This window comes from Anticarsia gemmatalis, chromosome 21 (assembly GCF_050436995.1).
Source record: "Anticarsia gemmatalis isolate Benzon Research Colony breed Stoneville strain chromosome 21, ilAntGemm2 primary, whole genome shotgun sequence".
In the NCBI taxonomy this organism is placed as follows: Eukaryota; Metazoa; Arthropoda; class Insecta; order Lepidoptera; family Erebidae; genus Anticarsia; species Anticarsia gemmatalis.
The window spans coordinates 1670761-1689268 of record NC_134765.1 but is presented as its reverse complement, the minus strand read 5'-3'; the positions used below and the strand labels follow the sequence as shown (position 1 = coordinate 1689268).

The window sequence follows — 18508 nt, the reverse complement described above, 5'->3', positions numbered from 1 at the left end:
TCATGAATTTCTGTCTACCAGTACGTAGCAATTATAATCGTTTTTTTAACAATATATTTTTTTGCTAAAAATTCAGACAATAGTCAAGATTTTTCCGAAGTCAGGCAATAGATTACGTCATTCCATTATGCATTATTCTGGATATTCACTAGGGTCAATGCTTTTCATATCGGTAAGTCTGACATAAAACAACACTCTATTTTAGAATATTTTGGCTTTTCCATACTGGTTAACCCTTACATGACCAATGAAACTGACCATTATCACTATATTTAGGCTAAGGATCATAGCGTGTCAGTGGCCAAGAATTAAGTGTAGACATTTAAGCTAAAGCCTGTCTTTAAAAAAATATGTGAAAAATTCGCAAGTTTCCTCACAATATTTTCCTTCACTATAAAATCAACTGACAGACAATTTCTAAAACACATAAATCGTTAACCACAGTGCACACGATCGGAGGAATTTCGGTGGTCCACGTGACCGTACAACGTAGATTGTGTACAATGTAGCCCTAGTATTAATATCCTAATATCGTGAACGCTATGCACACAGAATTTTAATTGATTCCTTGATCGTGTCAATAATTTTGATTTTCTCATTAATTTTCGGTGTACAGTGATTAAAGCGTTTTTCTAATGGAAGCCTGTGATATTTGCGGAACAAATAATTAAAAATATGTTTTTTTAATTATTCACTGGTGGTTCTCAACGCTCAGGAGTTGAAAAGATATATTTAGAATACAAATCGCTTTGGTCATTCCTAATTTAGTGAGTTACGTTCGGAATTACGGTGGCAAATCTTCTTTGGACAAGACTTTATTATCACATTTCGATACGTGTATCAAGTTAACTAACAAAATAGTTAAGTGTACTCTCCAATCGCCAGTAGGCAAATAAAATAAAAATTAGGTATTCTTAAATTCTATGATAATAGGTATGAAAACTAAATTTTACAACATATTATAGATATAGTTGAATGTGTGTTTATTTTTCTTTGACTTTATAAACGTAAAATCTTTTCTTATTTTAAAGCTCAGCAACAATATTACTTCTTAAAATCGTGACCTTTTTATAACATTAAATAGGAACACGACAGAAACATTTCGGACAGGGTTTAAATAAGGGCTGTCAGTTAAACAACCCAATTAATAACTCAGCGACAATTAATAGGCTTTGAAGGAAAAAGAAAACGTTCTCTATGGTCCCGATATTAACTGTACAAGTAACTTGACGTAATAGGGCTTTAGCCGCGATTCCTGAACGATGAGATTTTTCAACATTTTCAATTTTTACTGCGCAGTCTTTCTGTCATTCACAGTTAAATTGCTGAAACGATTAAGATCAAGTTTGGATGATAGAGATAAGCAAGCTAATAGTTTTAGGTGTTATCCAAAAAAAATACATTTCCCTTAAACTTCAAAGTTGCAAGGAAAATATAGCTACATAATAATATATTGTTAAATATTTGATTGTAAAAAGAAAATGTTATGTAAAAACTCGGAGCTGCATAAGTCGGTAACGAACTGGAGTTTACATAGTTGTATGAATATCTGAATATGTATAAACTGTACAATAAAATATTTTCGGTATTATTTGCTGAAAGGATGGAAGTGTTTCAATCAACTCATTTTATCTTTCGTCTTTATTTTTGGAAGCTACGTCATTGTTGCTTTATTATTACTATTGTTTCTCTTTTATATGAAAATGATATTGAGTCATTTAAAGAGTATTAAATTATGTAAAAATTTACGTCATAAAAACAGCAGGAACATCCATCAGTAAAAATTGTAATTCAATGTTTGCTATTAAATTAAATAGCAGAAACATACAGAAACAGTTTAAATACAATTCGATTAAGGATTTTATTTAAATAAAAATAAAATATTTTACAGAGATACATGCAAACATAAGAAACGAACATAGGAAGAGATATCAATATCATCAAGGCTGAGCCTTTCTTCCAAACTATGTTGGATCCAGTCTCACCGGATGCAGCTGAATACCAGTGTTATACATGGAGCGACTGCCTATCTGACCTCCACAACCCAGTTACCTGGGATATACCTAACACGATACCCATCGGTAAGACTGGTTGTCAGACTTTCAAGCTACTACTACTGTTAACGACTGTCAAAGATCTTCGAAATTGACAGCCGGGACCCACAATTTTACGTGCCTTCCGAAACACGGAGGAACTCGGTATGTATAAGATGGTCACCCATCCACAGATCAACCTCGGCAAGCGTAGCTTAACCTCAAAGATCGACTCGCGCGGCTGATGTTAACTAAGCCACGAGCTCCTCCAGGAACATAGGAAGAGATAGAGACCAGAAAACACCACTTTATAAAGATCTTGAAATAATTATACACCAAAGGTAGTTTTATCCGTAGTACCTATATTTTTTTATCATTTACATCTTAGAATTCATAACAGAAGTAAGAGATAACACATTTGTTAATTCCCGTAACTCGATTTTTAACCGCTAACCTAACCTTTCTTACCCGAAACAATAGCACTTTCCAAAATTGAATCGCGAACTTCACACGCATATAAAACAACACTGTATGGTTCCTGCCATTTTTACTTCTTGTTTCTAAAAGTGGAGCTGTGCCCTTTTCAGAGTGCTTTCAAGTAAAAAGTGCAAGAACGGGAGCACTAACTAACGCACTGTCAATTTGAATACACAGCCAGAATGGTCGCGGTCACCAAACGATGTTTACAACAGGGATGCATTTTGGAAGGAGGTGAAAGATTTTCGTCTGTATTTTGCGGAAAAATTATAAGGCTAATATCTTCTACCCGTGGCTTTGCCTGCATGAATATTTTAGGATAAAATTGTGTTAGGTTATAAACTAAGTATCTGTTTAGCCATCCAAATCGGTTAAGAAGTTTTTGCGTGAAAGAGTAACATATACACAATGATACATAAATTGTTGTATGCTACTTGGTATTTTGCGTCCGTTGTTTGTAAAATTAGGGACATAAAAGTAAGTAAGATTTTTGTCGTGGTTTCATAAAGTATTTTATTTTAGTCCATCATTATAATTAAATAATACTCAGCGCCTATCATAAAAAATTGTGAAAAAGGTTTTTTTCTCAGATCATAAAAGTGTATTTTGAATGAATTATTTATATATTGGCGACAATCTAGTTAACATATTTCTATCAAATAACTAGGTTTTATTTTTAGACTTGTTACTTTGCAAAAAGTGGTGGGTTTTTAGTAAAAGATCGATATAAAACTGTAAATTTCTTTTACTATCACAACTGGCACAACAAATGACCGTGGTATTTTACCGCAATAACAATTTAATGTGCAGATAATAAACAATAACAAAAAAACTAATTATAATAGTATTATTTACAGGTTTTTGTTCGCATTTCCACTTTGGGCAGCGTGGTGGGCTCAAAGTATGTCTCCCTCTTTTCAGGTGGATCCACTCACCAAGCAGCACGACAGACACGTTTTAAACCAATATTATACTTTATTCAGTGGACTGTTTAAACTATAGGTAACTGTCAATATATTCAGGGGACTATTGTAACTTTAATTGTGAATATATTAAGCTAAACTTCTCTCATATCTTCATAAGTCCGTCCCTGGTGTGTGCGTCACAAGCTATTGTGTTCGGCGACAAGCACCGCAATGCAATATATCGGCACGCAGCGGACCGCCTAATGGCGGCAGATTTCAAGCGTAAACAAATTTTACACTCCTTCAGTTTTACAAAATATGGGCTAAGGGGTGGTAATTTTAGTGGAAAATATAATATTATTTATTACGTGGAAGAAATAATGCAGCATGGAAGAAAACTACTTTTAATATTTAGAATATCTTAAACATTATTTTGTTGAGTGCATCTTCTCTTAATTCTTGTTTATTTTTTTAAATGAACATGCCACGCTCTAGGAAACACGTTGACATCTTGATTTTCTCCAAAATTAACAAAAGTAAATTAAAATGATCTAAAAACGGTTTTTTGTTTGTAGTCAGTTCCAAAAGTCCGAGTTTTCACGTAAACTATTAGATATCAAACGTAACTCCCACAAATAGAAATATTCAACCCTTACCAAACGTATCGTTTATGTTATTTATGTGCCGCTATAAATAACACCGTTTATAATATGAATACATTCTTATATAACATCACGCTAGTTTTTACCACTATAATATTTTCGATGTTTATTTTACAATCGTTTGATTTGATAATTTAAATCTATTGAAATGTAAACTGCAACATAGATTCTCTTGCATTACAGTGACAATCAGCTTACGGCTACGGCTAGAATGTTTGTACTTAATAATGCCTGTCCCACTAATTTCACTATAAACATTAAATCTTTGAAGTGCTTTTGTTTTTTTAATATTGGCGTAGTGATAGTTTGTCACAGGTTGAACATAGGCTACTTTTTTGGACACAGCTAGTAAAAAAAAAAAGTTAAAAATTTTGCAACACTAAAATTATAAATTCACTATTGATACATCATCAGCCTAGCCTTTCTTGCGAACTATGTTGGAATCGGCTTTCAGTCACACCGGATGCAGCTGAATATTAGTATTTTACGTGGAGCCACTAAATTCACTATTGTTTACGTCTCAATAAATAGACCAGGCAAAGCGTAATGTACATAGGTTAGTAATACCTAATTGAACATAGAGCACTGATTGCATACGCAAGGCACAGTTGTAAACAGTATTGATTACTGATCAATATTGATGCGAAGACACCTGAGTATCCCAAGAGTGACCGATCAGACATATATTTTAATCAACTGTCAAGAGTTTAAATCACTCGGAAATAAATTATCGTGATATACTTTATCTATACTAATAAATATTATAAAGCTAAAGAGTTTGTTTGTTTGTTTAAACCCACTAATCTCAGGAACTACTGGTCCGATTTGAAAAATTTCAGTGTTAGATAGCCCATTTATCGAGGAAGGCTGTAGGCCATATAACATCACGCTACGCTCGTTAGAAGCGGAGAAGCAACGAAAAATGCTACAAAAAACGGGGAAAATTTTGACCCATTGTCTTAGGTGACGCAAGCGAAGTTGCGCGGGTCAGCTAGTCGTTTATATGTGTACGGTTCAAGTACCTAGCAGCGTGAACCTGTTGCACCATGATATGAATGAAATATAAATAAATCTAAACATATTTATTTGAGTCCATAAACATAATATATTTAATTACGAACACGCGTCGGGATTCGAATTCACATACCTTAATCAATGAAAGTCTAATTATAATCGGCCAAAACATTGAATTTTAATCAATGTTGCAATTAACAGATCATTGCGGTGTGCAGGAACTTTTAATTTCGTGTAATTTTACCGACTCATTGGCTAGTAATTAAATACTTGCAACTATATTAAATTTTAGCCAAATCGATATTAGTGCTAATTGTTTTATAAATAAACTCCGTACACCACGAGAAATATGTTAACATCAGTACGTCGATTCTCTACCACTATCGACTACCGACAACCGGCTAGCTATGCTATCGAAATTTAGAATGTACTGCCAAAAACGTTTCTACGACGTCCGCCAGAGGCGCTGATCAGATTTTCATACAAAATTTCTCGATGACAGGTCGGTTGTCGGTAGTCAATACTTATTAGTAGAGAATCAAGCTACAGACATTATGAAATAAGTATAAGAAACAAGTGACTGTTATACATATTTGTCACATTTTGTTCCTTAAAAACGGACGTTAAAAATCGCTTCCAGCTAGTTTTTTTACGCAAATATTCTTACATAACATCTATTTAATGATTTTACATAATTGCGGGAGTTGTAGATTGCAGGATTCATGTGTGACTTTACTTTCTAAGGCGTTATATCTAGACTCGCTTTTGAGAAACAGCTAATATGACATGTTACTCAATCAAAGGTATATTTTTTTTAAACTAATTAATAGGAAAGTTTCTCAAATCGATGCGATTTTTTTAACTTTAATCCAGTCTTGAATTTGAATTTCAAAAGTCTCTTTGTTCCGAACTACATGGTATTGGGTTTTTTCCTTATTTTTATAAATAAAATCAAAACCTTTCCTAGAATTTGATCGTTAAGTAACAACTCTATTACCCTTTCGCAAACTTGCAAAGAGAAAAGTTGTGTGTTGTTTGTAAACTAACGATACGTTCAATCTAGTTTCAATATTACTCTGTTAGCGGTAGACATGTCTGAATATGTATACCTTTTCTAGAATCAGTGCCTTTAAAGTTTGTTTTGATTCTTTCTCTGTTGTCCTAAAGTGAGTAAAGAATTATGGATGCCAATCATTTCTTAGTTTTAGCGACTAGATTTCTGATTAATTCGTAATGTTGTACAAAATGTTTAAAATTTAATTGGGTAAGGGACCTACAGGATAAAATAGCAATGGAATGGTCTAACATTATCTGACTTTATTTTTTTTAAATAAATTATTAATTATATAAGTTTGTTCTTTTTGGGGATTTCGAAAAACTTATGAATAGCAATAAAAATACTACTAAATAATAGTGATGTGACAAATATACGGTTAAAACTATGAAAATATCATCAAAAATCGTGGAAATACTGCGACCAAAAACTAACTATTACAAACAGTACTAACAACATATAAACTCATCAATAAATCGTACAATTTATCCAACAATAACAATTCAAATGACAGATGGCAAACAAAACATTGGAACTAGCTCGCAGTAAAAGTAGTTGTTCTGCAGTGTACGACAGTACGACTGATTGGACACCGTTTCACTGTGCCACTGTTCTGTGCTGCGGGACTAATTGTAATATTGACGTATCACTCCGAATTTTTAGGGTTCAGTAATGAACTTGGTTCTGAACTTCTGAATGGTTTTAGTTAATATTTATTACACAATATCTGTCTGTATATAGAGCTTACGACTACGATAAGTGTAGCCTGGCAGAAAACGTGAAGCAATCCAAAGTAAAATGCATGCTCAATAATTTGGGATTTAGGATGATAGTCTTAGGCTTTTATTGGGCTATCATGCAACTGGTCGTTGAAAAGTAAAGAAAGAAGTGTAGACATTTACTAATAGGCTAGAAACAAAGAGTGGAAATGATTGTACTTTATTTTAATTTAACATTTGTTTAAGTGTTTTGCGCGTAAATTACTGAAATTTAGACAACCGTGTAATACTGTAACGCAATTCTCTACAGTCGGTACTGACGAGTATCGAGAGTTTGACATTTAAAATGTACTGCCAAAATAGTTCTCACGGAGCTCGGTACAGGCGCTAAACCAATTTTCGTGTAAAATTTATCGATAGCTAGCCGGTTGACAATGCTTGTAGAGAACCGACTTACAGCACAAAAGCTACATGTATTCTTGTAGAGAACATGCCCGGTTTCCTTAAAATTTAAGAGATGAGACAAATGCATTTGGCCCTTACATTTAGATAAACTTTCATACATAATAACAAATAACACGGATTTCGTTACAATAGATAATATGATTGCTAGAACATCAAACAGAATTTAAACTATGACATTGCAAATACATATCTCCACACTTTCATTTGAAAACGCAGACGAGATAAAATAAAATGCAAACATACGTTTGTAAAAGAATATACATATATTATATTTGTTTCGTAAGAGCATCTTCTTGCTTGAGTTTAAATAAAACCTTGTATTGACACTAAACCCAGGTTTGAAGTATGCATAATAATATGTAAAGTTTAAATCTTTTACAAATATATAACGTTATTATGAAAACTTAACACGTAGTTTTGATGCAAACTATCTCACAGATTTACAAGTTTTTGATGTTAAACGCATATTTTTTAAATAGGTATTTTCGACTTATTCGAAATATTTTTGACTTTTAATGGACAGATACATTTATTCTATAAGCGCCATTTTTTTATATTCTCTCTCTCCATACATTACCCAAAAAGGAATGTTATGATATACCCAATCTCCATACAATGCCAATCCATTTTAAAATCAAAATTATTCCTTTTATCTGTAAAAAATCAGCCTTCAAAATTAAAGCTTATAAAAATACTGAGCTTTTTCATGGCAAAATGCTTTCACAGAATACATTAATATCTACATAAAAATTGAGCATGAAAATTGCCATAAGGATTTTTTTTAACCCGTTACTGTCCCACTGCTGGGCAAGGGTCTCCTTCCGAACGAGGGAGGGGTCAGGCCTTGAGTCCACCACGCTGGCCAAGTGCATCGGTGTGTTGCCTCGGGTTCGACCCATCGACCACTTGGGTGAGAGATGCCAACTTATACCACGCGTCTACCACTGGTTTTTTTAACCCCTTACTATCCCACTGCAGGGCAAGGATCTCCTCCCAAACGAGGGGCAGTGGGGTTAGGCCTTGAGTCCACCACGCTGGCCAAGTGCGGGTTGGGGACTTTGCATGCCCTCAATAAATGTATGAAACAAATTTTAGGCATGTAAGGTTTTCTCACGATGTTTTCCTTCACCGTTGGAGCAAGTGATAATTATTTCTAATACCCACATAACATCGAAAAGTCATTGGTGTGTTGCCTGGGATTCGACCGTGCGACCACTTGAGTGGGAGAAGCCAACTTATGCCACTCGGCTGTCTCCGCTTACTGTTATTTTTTTTTGTGTGTACGGAACCTCTATACCTTTAGTAAATATCACGTTTAACCGTTTTCTAGTGTATTCGGTGGTTGTTTTCGAATGTAATCTCAACAGGTGAAGTGAAATCTTGTGTGGAATACATCGTGTGGTCCGAACTATACATTCACTCCGTTATATTGGCTTTCTATTCCGAATGAAATGTTTGTAACTACTGGTTTTTTGGCTTGTATTGTTTTGTGGATGAGTGGGTCTTTGTTTTGAAACGATTGACGAAAAACTTTTGTAAGGGTTAACTTATTGATCCTTTAGTTACTTAGATGATACTATATTTTATTATTTAGTAATAGTTGTTAGGCAGCTGACGACCCACATTTTAACTGGTTGAGCAGATAAGCTGCATGTTAACCAAGGTAATGCCTATGTCATATTAGACAGTTATTAGAAATTGCAGTACTGCAGTAAAGTCTATCTTTTCAGCAGATAGGTTATTGAAAGGTCCTAAAACCGAAACCGAATGTTCGTGATTCAATTGCCACTGTCCCGGAATCTGCAAAAATTCAGACACAACACCGTGTGAACGCAGCCTAAGATAGCAACAAAGCCGAATCAATGGCCATATAGGATAAAGACAACTTTATTATTATTTATTTATAATCTTTCTTATTCATATATTAAACTATGAACTAACTATTGATACCAACTTAGCCGTGGAATAAAGCATGTAATCCACTCAAAACAGGGAAGCAGAACCTTTTTTAAACTTCAAAGCTTTTATTACTATAGTAATAATATCGCTAAGGAGCTGCTAGTGGGTTGTTTTGTTATAATTTCCAGTGGAGTACCCGATGTTGTTTAATATGCAACATGTTGTCTCTGTGTCGTGACATCCTCGCTGCGTTATTGCGTAACGCTTTAAAATATTAGTGTGGGAGAAAAGGTTGGTTATATATGTAATTTTGCTTTGATAGAAGAAATATGATTATATTGAGTTTGTAGCTTGTTTATAAGGCACTTGTGTAACCTCAGTTATTATACCTTGACGATCGTATAAGTTTTAAAGTTTCAGCTAAATTAAAATATGAGACCTGCTAACACAGGATTTCCTTTAAGTTATGATGATCAGATATCAATATACTATCAATGATAGATATCAATATACTATCAAGATATCAATATACTATAGGCAAGGGAAAAGTTTTAAAAGTATGATTATATTAAAATCCGTTACGTGGTTCAAAATAAGTTACATAAGACACGGATACGGAAAATTACATTTTTGAATACATGACAGTCATTAGTTCCTTGCTTTAAAAAAGTCGTTTGTTATCACTTTATCAAATGCAATTTTTTTAAATACTTTTATTCATATAATATCACATTACATACAGAAATCGCCAAACTGTGAACCAGTTTGTTGGCGATAATGGCGCTCTTTAATTTACAATTATTATTATTATGTAAATATTATTTCTTATAGACTTTATATAAATAAAAAAAATATATATTTATTTTATTATTATATTATGATCTAAGTCCACTTTTACTAGTTCACCATCCTATGTATATACCTTAGTTAACAGTCCTGAACTTTGCTCTTTATAAACATTATTATATAACCGGACTACGTATTGTCTGCTGATAAGAGCTGGCACTTGATTCAAATTCCACTAAAACATTGACATTACGTTTTTTGAACACTACACGTATGTACAGTCGCGTACAGCAATGTCTGCGAAAGATAGAATATAAACAGTAGCTCGATTCTCTATTACTGTCGACCACCGACAACATGCTAACTATCGAGAAATTTTGCTCGAAAATCTGTAGCGCGATTCTGTACAGTCGGTACCATCGAGTATCGAAAGTTTGACATTTAGAATGTACTGCCAAAATAGTTCCTACGACGCCCGTCGGAGGCGCTGATCAGAGATTCATACAAATTTTCTCGATGACAGGTCGATTGTCGGTAGTCGATAGTAATAGAGAATCGAGCTGCTGATCAGCGCCTATAGTGGGCTCCAGAACTAATTTGGCATTACATGACAGTACAGACTGTAGAGTATTGCGCTACTGAACAATGCTTTTCGACATCCATGTCAAATAGCAACTCGATTTTCTGCACTTGGTGTTGTCGAGTATCGAGCGTTTGCCATTAAAAATATACCTAAAATTTGTTCCTACGACGACCGCTGGGGGCGCTGATTATTTTATATAATACTAGCTGACCCGTGCGGCTCCGCTCGCGTGAATGATTTTTTTTACTAATACAAGACTTAATTATTCCTTAACAACAAAATATGCCTTTTTTCACGAAAAATATTCTCAAAATTATTTATATCTCATATAACTCGCGCTAAAGCATATCCGCCATTAAAACTCTTGCCATGACAACGGAATTTTGTTAATTCAATGTCATTATAATGTTGATTATTCGCGACTTTGGTAGCGAAACCTGAATTTTCCCGGGAAATGCGTCATTTTCCCGGGGTAAAAAGTAGCCTATGTCCTTTCTCGGGTATTAAACTATCTCCATACCAAATTTCATGCAAATTGGTTCAGTAGTTTAGGCGTGATTGAGTAGCAGACAGACAGACAGACAGACAGACAGACAGAGTTACTTTCGCATTTATAATATTAGTATGGATCTGTCGATAGCTAGCCGGTTGTGAATAGTCGAATTAATACATAAGCTCGATATTCTATATAAAACGTTAAAATGACAGCCACAGCATTATAATAACAAGTTACTTTTAGGTGTAATTTCTGAGTGTGACATCAGACTCAATTCAGTGTTGCAATCAATCAGGCATATAAAGATTAAATCTACAAATCAATTATTATAATAAATACCTTTTATTTCGTGTGTTATTCAGGAAATTGAAAATAGTTTGGCAATGTCAACAACAGCATCGTTCGTTGTATAATCGAAATAAGTCATTACCATATTCATTTCAATAATACGAGTACCGCAGCCATTCAAAATGTGAAGGAATGTAAGTGGCTGTTGAGAATGGAAAGGAGATTAAACTACTTGTGTTTATACCCATTATTAATTTTAACATAATCCTACTAATATTATTAATGCGAAAGTTTGTGAGAATGTATGTATGGATGTTTGTTACTCTTTCACGAAAATACTTTTGAATCGATTACGATGAAATTTTGTATGAAGGTAGCTTAAGACCCAGAATAACACATAGGCTTTTTATCTCGGAGTTCCCGAGCGATCCGGATTTACACGGGAAAGGACGGGAAGATTTTCCACGCGGACGAAGTCGCGGGCGGCTTTTCGTAATACATATTATTATAGGCCCTGTGGTCTTTTTGGTAGTCACTGCGGCTGCTGATTACAAAGCAACGGGTCTACGACGCCCGTCAGAGGCGCTGATCAGATTTTTATACAAATTTTCTCGATGACAGGTCGGTTGTCGGTAGTCGATAGTAGTAGAGAATCGATCTACTGGCCAGGGATACACTAGGCGACAAATGTCCCGGGATGACACCAACAATGTCGTGAGAAGTGGGGCAACATCCTAGACTTTGCACAACATACTACATTCTGCTCTGTCCTACCACTAGAAGTCGCGCGATGTAAACGCGCGCGAAGCGAACTATTATTACATGTCGTGGCACATTTTGTCTCTTAAACCTACATAGGTCTAAAGATCTTTTCATGTCAAAAATAAAAAAACTTGCCTTTTATACGTTGATATGCAATAATTTCGTGCAAGACAAGCTGAATGGTTGAATTGAGAAGATTTGTCACACATAATACAAATGATCTCGTATTGGATACGCGACTGAGCCAAATAAATCTCCTATAAAGACGCGACGCGGTGTCTAACTTGAACACTATCTGAATATGACATCTGACTTAGATTTATATCTCAAAATTTGAATAGTTTTATTTAGCGAAGCGAGCTTATTTTGTTTAGTTTTGTTTGGGACAAATGCAAGGACCTTAATTGACTGATGTAATGCTTTTAAGGGTTCCCGTTTATAAAGGGTAATAACTTATTACTGAGACTTTGCGGTCCGTTTGTCACCAGGCTGTATTTCGTGAACCGTGATAGTAAGACAGTTGTAATTTTCACATTATTTCTGCTCCCGTGATATCAACAATATGCTTAAAACAGAATAAAATTAAGAGTGTTTCCTAACAACAACCGCGTTTATTTTACGTTTTTGTAAATAATGGTACGGAAGCAATCATGCGTGCAACTAGGCATTAGGCCGGTCTTTTCTTATTCAATTATGTGAAGTCCTGTAATGTAATGGAATTACAATTCCAAAAAGCTCTCTTAATGCTCCTCTACACTAAGGAATCTTCATACAAATTTCAACTTTCTACGCTCAGTAGTTTTGGCTGTGCGTTGCCCATCAGTCAGTCAGTTCTTACTAATTTTTTTGAGTACATTATCGATACGCCGATAATATGTTTGGACCAATGCCTAATTTTATTTATATCATCACACACACATCATTTCAAACACCTAAATACTAACAACAAGACAATTAATTCGCTCGAAATAAACCACCTAAATTTATAATTAAAGAGTATTGTGCACACGACTGTGCGTGTCAGTCCCGATAATCCGTGTTGTTGATTTTAGATAGCAATACATTACTCTATCCATCATATCGGATTACTGCCGCGGATACACACGGTGTTACTGAAATCACAACGCTCACGCATTATGTACTACCTTTATAATGTCAATGGGAAATTTATGGTGATTTCATTCTAAAATATCCATACAAATTCATTAGTTAACAACTGTATTTTCAACATCATTAGATATCTATTTATAATAACTATTTGGTATTCATAATTTATTAATCATGGTATTGGCCATAGCCACTTTGTCTATGAAGAGTAATTCACTAAAATAAATGTTCTTATTAATTATTCATGTTCATTAAGGTCATAAACTATCTGAGTGCAGAATTTCGTCCGAATCCGTTGAGTGATTTGTGTGAAAGAGTAACAGACGTCCATCTAAACACAGATCTTTTATACAAACTTTCGTGTGTAATATTAGTTAGTTTATTTGTGGTTTAGTAACATCTGACTACAGTATTTTTACATAGATATTTTTTGTAGATATTATTTTGTACGTTGCATTGTACATATATGAATCGAACCAGAGATCTTTAAAAATACTGGTCGTAGTATAGGAACCAGCATAACCATTTCGCTTCGAATGCCAACAATAACTTAGCCCAAAAATCTAAGGGAAAAGTATCTATATAGAAAATCTCTTTAATAAAAGTAATCACATAAAATATCACAAGACTCAAGTATTCTCGTGTAAATGTTCGGATTATTACGTCAATCACTCGTAAGAACTTGTAGGTAAAAATAACTGATATGTCCTGTTATAAGGACTTTTATTTATAGATAAGTGGGATATTATCGAGTGTCGATACTGATATAATTGTAGATTAATAGGATAGTTCCATTCTATAACCATATTATTATACGAAGGAGATTTATGCAAGTTTTTATTTTTATATTTTCTTGTCCTTATCCACAACATATTGTATCTTTTAAATACATGTTGTATATAACTGCCTGACAGAAAACCTCTTTAGAAATGGGAACGTATTCAAGTTTGTACGATAGAGCTAATAGCCGACCTTATACAGTCACTCTATTTCGATTGAAACATTGATAAGAGATTGATAAGCGTGTACAAAGATTACTCTTTCTGCTTTCTCGCTCTAAAAGTCTACACAGTCGTCTGCGCAATCGTATACGCTCCTGATTAAACACGGTACAGTAACTATTTAAAGTCTGATAATCACAGGAACCACTCAACGTACTATGAGAAAATATCTAAGCAAAACTCGGACTACAATAGAAAATCTTTCAACAGAAAAATCCAATATCTACTAGTGTTTTTCTACTAGAAGAATTGAATCTAACACCCAGCGATATGTGATCGAATACTGTTTGGACATAGATGCTGTCATTTCGAAAACTTTCCTCGTATTGACCTTGAAAGTTACGTCACAGGAGAGGGTGACTCTCTATTAAGTACACTAATGGACAGATTAGTATAATCTAATGTTAATTCATAGATAATGATAATGCATTGCAAACAGCACTCGACAAGATTAGCCAACCATTTTCACTATCAGTCCGGTCATTGAAGTCGAAACGGTCGAAAAATAAGGACATTCATACAAACATACGTACATAACATCACCCCTGTTATACTTGAAGATATAGGCTGTGTTAGTGTTTAAGTAATTTCCACTGCCTTTAGCAATGCCAAGCCTATGAAATAAGGAGCAGGCTTATTGCGTTATCAAACTCTAGGCTACTGTTCAGAAATATTGAATATTATTTAGAAAGCAACTTTGCCGGCACCAGGACTTGAACCCGAGACGTAGTGATCAGCAGTCCTATACACTTACAACCAGAATATTGAGGCAGAGAAAATTATACAGTCGAAAATAATACTTGGTTTTACATTGCGCTATTAGCTCGGGTCATCTTTTAAACTGAAAAGACAAAAGTCAATCACGCAGACGTAATTCAGGTTAATAGATTTGACAGACTTCAAACACACCGCAACCATTGGTTATATCGTGGGCTGTTAAAAGAATTATTCGTTTCGCTACATACCCGGTTGAAATTGTCCTGAAAACCAATGACTCTTATGAATTAAGATATCTTGTCAGAAAGTCTTGAATAGAACTGAAAAAGTATATTATTAAGTATTTTAGAGTTGACGTTGATCTAGAACCTGATTCTCGACTTCCCGATTTCCCAAAGTTATATGTAGTTATCCTATGTATTAAGTCACGCTATATATCTGTGCACCAAAAATCAAAATCCATTTGATACTTAAAAGACTTGCTTGAAGATGAGGGACGTCCATTCAGCATTATGAAGGCTTAAAGCAAAGAAACTGCTATAGCAATATTAAAATATCCTCCCACACAAAACTTAAATGCAGCTGTCGAACCAATCTATAATTCCATATTGCACAATGCTGACCACAAACTTCCATTACTCCAAGAAATACATATAACAGGCGATAAAACTAGCATCGAATATCAATACAAAATTTTATTACGAATAATATGAATACACGTATGAATGCGTTTCTGCTACATTTGCCGCCAATGACGTACATTTTGTACTGTTACGACTGGCATTTCATATCGGTATGCTTCTTGATACTTGCAACGTCGTTCTTAACGTGATGGAGTTTTATAGTTTTAATTGGTTTGTACATTTTTAAAGAGGCAAGGTTTATTTTTTCTTTTGGATTTAGGTCACGCAAATAACATATACTATAGTCCAACAGCAGAGAGCCTTGCTAACAAGGTTCGTGGCTGGCAGAGGTATACTAAATTTAGATTTAGAAAATCAGCGACCAGTCTTCATCGTATCTGTATCGAACACCATATTAGTCATCTTGTGCAGTTACTTTATTTGTGTAAATACAAATAATTGTTTTATAATCTTGATAAATTGCCCATTTCAGGCAAAGTTAGTCGTTACTACTAAGTTGTAGTAGAGTACAAGATCTTACCTAAAAGCATTTTTTATCTGATTAAATTCACGATCTTTAGCGCATGTCTATAAAAATGTCGATACATTTAGCTAAGCTAAAAGTCTAAGTTGTTTAAATACGCGCCCTTATCTTGACATAGTAAAATTTTAATACATTCGTAATATTCGGATCACTAGATGTTCTATGCTTCTCCAATCTTTTTATGTTCCATACTTATGTACAATTTAACTCTATCGAATCATAATTGTTAGTTTATGTGATTGCTAAATCGAGTAAAATTCTTTGACGCGAAGGGCACCTTCAATTCGTGTAGTTGTACAGTACCCACTTATTGCTAGGTCTTGAAAATAGGCTAAGTGCAAGAAGCCATGTACGGGTTGGGCAATTGGCCAGCTTGGTAGATTCAAGACTAATCCCGGTCTTACTCTGGGAAGAAGCCTTTTCTCAACAGTGGGACATTAATGGATTTATTTATTCTATCTCCGGGCGTTATGCCTTTTCTATCCACAGTTTACGTTCTAAAGGCAAGTTTTGAATCAGTTTATCATAACTTCGCTCTCAACTCATTCGTGGATAACGTAATAAATTATCTGAGATACCTTCTGGTGAGTCATTGTTTTTGGGAAGATTGGCCAGCATAGAACCTGCGTTACCGGTAAGATACCAAACTCTCTATAATGTTCGATATCACATTTAAAATAGCCGTTATTCGAATAATTTACCAGTATGTGAGTACGGAGCTTTATAAATCTACATTCGATACAGCTCGTGTCAACTCAGTTCTTTCGCATAAACTCGTTGCTGAACACAACCATCCATCAATCGGAACATTTCAATCGAACAAGATGCTATCTCAAACTCTTTCATATTTCACCTCTACATGTGGGTAGTTGTGAATTCGTTTGGTGACGTCATTTCTCAATGTCAGCTTGAATGGTGGATGTTATTTAGGTTTTAGAATGTTCGTGTATTATTTTGGATTGATGATTTCGTTTTATGGGATGTAGATTACGGGTATATAATAGAATCACGTTTCTATATTGATTGGCGTATAAACTAGATGTTGTTGCATCTTGAAGATACGACTAAAAAAAATTTCCATTCCCATTTTTTACATGTTTCCTTTGAGAGGTAATTTCTAGAGAATCGAACTTAGTTTTTTTATTATTATTTTTCCCGTTAAAACGATTCTATTACGACGTTATTTTGTCCCAGATCTCCCTTAAAACCCGTACCGCATATATCCGCATTATCCAAACATTTTCAACAAAAACAACACACAATACATCCCACACAATTAAAAAAGCCAAACAACTAAAAATACTCAATCTAGTTAAGAAACTGAACGCAACAAGTTTCAACTTAAATCGCAACATGAGTCAAGACTCAAATGCACCTGTTTCTTGAGTATCGAACTCACTGAACCGACTAACTAACTCACTTGATCGAACCGCGTATTAGTTCACTGAAAACTAACAGATGTATTTACTTTTTATACGTTAATCTATTTATATTATATGGCTTGAGGAGCTTTTAAATTGGTTGAGACTGGTTTTAGTTAACTCAATCTGAACTGAATATAGAAAACTCATTATTATCATAAACAGTTCAACTTCGCAAAAATATAAGCAAATGATGTTAAATGATTTTTTTTGAGAATGACACATTATAATTTTGGAGCCCGCGTAGCACGTGGTCTCAAAAAAAATGTCCTCTAGCCTGTTCTTAGAGTATGTTTGTATAGGAAGCACTAATTAAATAGCTGCTTTGTACTATTCTAATAATACATACATAACTCTAAAACACAACTACTTTTACAATTTACTTGTATGTTGTTATAAGACGTCAACGTAACGTATTTGACATAGTTACTCCTTCCGAAAACCACATAATTACAACAAATTAATTAATTATCTATACAAATACGTACGAGTATTTACCTGTGATGAATGTTGTCAAAGAATCAATTAACGAAAAATAACACTTTCCAAATCAAGAATCATAAAGAACACTTTCTAACTCTTCCGACAAATTACTTCTAAAATAAATCTCCTTTAACAACTGTCATACATCTTAACAGTCGCAATAAACCTTTAAACCCTTACTTTCCCATCAATGCACAATGCACGCAATAAACGGTGTAAGACTTAACTACCCTCTCTTAACAGAGTGAAATGATAGTGAACATTCTCCGATTTCGGTTAAATAGAAGCAAGTGATGTTATATGATTATTTTTGACAATGACACCTAATAATTTTGAGGCCCGCGTAGCTCGTGATCTCAAAAAAAATGTCCTATGACCTGTTCTTAGTGTATGTTTCTATTGGAGGCATTAAATAAATAGATGCTTTGTACTATTCTAATAATACATAATTCTAAAACACAAGCTCCTT

General features: G+C 34.3%; 1 protein-coding gene across 2 annotated transcripts in view; it reads right to left on the bottom strand.

Annotated features, from left to right (window-relative positions):
* Positions 1–18508, bottom strand: part of Tk (Tachykinin) — a 97427-nt gene that overhangs the window by 6724 nt on the left and 72195 nt on the right. The window contains exon 1 of one of the 2 annotated variants that reach the window (XM_076128767.1): positions 2502–2632. The exons of the other annotated variant lie outside the window; for it this stretch is intronic. The gene's annotated coding sequence lies outside the window, so the exon portion shown is untranslated. Of the gene's footprint in view, positions 1–2501; positions 2633–18508 lie in introns of those variants that run through there. 2 annotated transcript variants of the gene reach the window in all.